The sequence below is a fragment of the Glycine max genome, chromosome 7, assembly GCF_000004515.6.
Source record: "Glycine max cultivar Williams 82 chromosome 7, Glycine_max_v4.0, whole genome shotgun sequence".
Classification (NCBI taxonomy): Eukaryota; Viridiplantae; Streptophyta; class Magnoliopsida; order Fabales; family Fabaceae; genus Glycine; species Glycine max.
In genome coordinates this window covers 5976150-5979867 of record NC_038243.2, presented here as the reverse complement: position 1 = coordinate 5979867, position 3718 = coordinate 5976150, and positions in this window count along the sequence as shown.

Sequence of the window (3718 nt, the reverse complement as noted above, 5' to 3'; positions counted from 1 at the left end):
CACGGCTTGTTTATAAAACACTTCAAAATACTTATAGTCCATAGAGCAATTATTAAAGCCCCTTTAACAAGGATATAATGACATGAATTAATAAAGAGAAAATATATATTTATACACGTAAGGTAATTACACAAGCATATATTTTTTTAATCATTACTTTCATCTTCATTTTAGAATATGTTAGTTTAGTATTTGATGGATTGTGAATATAATGTTTCAAAACATATAAAGGGGTATAGCATTATCAAAAAGGGTGAGTTATGTGTAATTGGATAAAAGCTCTCTTGCTGTAATTTGTTTATTTATTTATTTTTATTAAACTTTTGGTTATATGATGTTTAATTATAGTTAAAGCTCATAAATTTTGATTTATTGGATCAATTATGAAACTAATTTTTAATCTATAAGTCATAATTCTAATTTCTCATTCCTTTCCAATGATATATTTTATGAGAACTAAATTTTTTTTTTTTCACAAACTTAACAAATATTGTCAACATATTACCAACTAAGTTACATTGGTTTTATATAGAGAGTATTCTCAATTGTAAATTAAAAAATAATATCTCAAAAGTAATAATATTAATTTAAGAAATTGAGTGTGTATGCTTAAATTTTAGTTAGGAAATTTCAAAAGTATTTTATTTTAAAATAATATTTTTTTAATTTTATATTGTGAATTAGAATTTAAAGCCGTGTACTGAAATTTATTGAAGTATTTTTCCAACTTTTATCCAAACATTATGTGATCTTTATTAATAAATATTCTTTCATGTATACAAACTCACAAACTCATATATCAAATTTCTTTTTCTTTTTTAATAACAGAGATCACATTTTTAATTATATATTTAAGAAATAAAATTATATGTGAGTCATATTATAACATTATTTTAAGAAGAAACGGTTAGTTCTCGTCAGTATAAATTTTTTTAAACAATTATTCAATCATAATTTATTATATATAATAAAATTATTAATTTTTAAAATAATTATGTTAAATAACTATCATAAACAAGGTAAAATAGTTTATATTATCATAGACCTTAAACTCTTAATTTTATTCAATTATTTTTTATTATATAGAAAACATATATAAAAGTGTAACCTTGGTTTTTGTATAAAAAATTACTTTTATTATTTAAAATCAATCCTTAAACATAAATAATCAATAACATCCTAAAAATGTGTTGATAGTCTTCTTCTGGATCAAATAAAAGTGTGACCCGACTTTTTTTTTTTGAATTAAAAACTAAACTGAACTGATGTTGAACCATAGGTTAGGTTTGGTGAGAGTAAATTTAATAAAAGACTAAGTATACGATTTACTCTGTCTTTCACAAATTTTGTGTGTAATACAATTTGAAAAAACTGCCAACTGCTTTTAATAAGGAATTGAAAGACTGAAGAAGTAGTGGGTTCTTGATCACCATCATCATCTGTCTGATTTAATTATCCATTCTAGTCGTAGATTCATAATTGGCTTTATATAAGAGTTATAAAGGACAAGACGATGATTATGGAAAACATAAATAATTCGTATCCAATCCCTAAATATTTGATACATATGTCGTAAGTGACTTTATCAAAATACATCTCATTCGTTAATCTGAATAATAAAAAATAATGAAGTTAAACATGCTTTAACTTAAAGCCATGATTAAATAAACTACTTATGATATTAAAATAATTATAAAATCTAGCTAACTATTTTCTTAAATACATGTTAAGAAATCTATAAATAATTTTTTATTGGAAATTAAAGTAAGAATGTATGAAAAATCGTTATGAAAATATTTTGATAACATTTTTTTTAAGTTTTCTATTTTTTATTCTTTCATCAATGTTAAAATAATACTTATTAATATTATCTATAATTATATTTAATATATTGACTAAAAATTATTTTTGATAATATTAATTTATATTTTTTTAGGTTTAATTATCCATTTAGTCTTTATAATTTTTAAATTTATTTTTTTTAGTCTATATAATTAAAAGTGAATTTTTTAATGCCTGAAATTTTATAAGTAAATTTTTTTAGTATCTGACTTTTATATTTTAATTCTCAAAAAGTTTTTATTGTTATTTTTTTTTTCAACTACGATGGTTAAAATTTTTTAACAGCAACGATCTTTTGAAAATTAAAATTTAAACTTCAAGGACTAAAAAATTTATATAAGAACTAAAATAGATAAATTTAAAAATTATATAGATTAAATGAGTAATTAAACCTATTTTTTATTTATTAATATGAGGGATCCCATTTTAAAAAGCTGGAAGACCTTCTGCTATATATGGTTGAAATTAAAATGGCGCAAAGGAAATGGAACCCGATAATAAGGTGTCATTTTACCTCAACAAAATATATATGTTTTCTGCAACTGCTGGGGAAGGTATATTTTCATTTTAGTCCTTAATAATTTATCTTGTTGTTTGAGGCCTTATAGTGTCATAATTTTGTAAAATTTCCCATGAAGTAAAACTTTTTCCAAATAAGCTAGAGAACGTTGAACCCTATAACCCAACGTAATTGAGAAAAGTCAAAGCGACATATATATTACAAATTCACCGTATACACCTCACCGATCCAAGCTAAGAAATGGATTTCATATATTTTAAAAACTAACTACTCAAGAAATTCTAATTTGAGAATAAATTTCAAAGCAAGTTGTTAACCATTTTTTTTTCTTCATCTAATAAAGCCTACACCATTCATGAAAAATTGCTAGGATCAATGCTCTCCGTAATATATACATGCTACAAGCCTAAAGAATCGTCGCATAGCCATTTGAATGGTCTTCCAAATAGTAGCTTCCAAATAGTAGGTTAAAGTGGCGTAGAATGCTCAATGCTACAACCAATAGTGACAAAACTCGAAAAACCCTTTGATCAGTTGACAACATTTTAATTCCATTGCCCAAAGGTTAAACTTTATATAGTCATACTAACAATTGATTACTAGAATGTAGATGAAAACATAAGTCAAAGCGACACGCGTAGATGGAACATGTAGGGTAATATTTCAATGATAAGAAAAGAATCACTTTTATTTTAATTTATTTTCACACCTCTTTCATTCCATTAAATCAAACCCGTCCTAAGTGACATTGTCACAGGACATCAAAGTCCCTCTCCTGAAATGAGCAATGGCTCATATCCGAATGGGAATAGTTTTAGACATGCTGTGAAGATAGTGCTTTCCTTTTCAAGTGGAGGTAACAATCATACGCCTTTCTTTTTGTCTTATCCAAATCAATGATCATCAAAGTTAAGGAGGCACAAGGATTTCATTTTCAATTTGTAAAAGCGTTGGAGTAACGAATGGAATGGAAATCGAGGGTGAACGAAGATTGGCAAGAAGAAAGAGTCGAAGAAATGAGGTTATAGTTGAAAGGTTTCCACTTTCCACCCACAAAGATATAATGTATGTTTGGGATGTTATTTGAACCCTTCCAAAAGTATGAGAGTAAAAGACATATTAGAGTTCTTTCTTGCGAAACGATAATCCAAACATAATTATAGTGTAAGGATTATTTGGGGTAAGGTTATTTTAGTTTAATTATAGTTTAATTTTGTTATTATAATAATTCTATTAAGTTTGAATATAATTGTCTATAGCAAAAGATACACATCTAAAAGAAAGTTGTATAAATTGTTGACTAAATCTTCGTTTAATGCTTCTTGGCGCCCACGGGAAAGTTATCATCCATGGTTG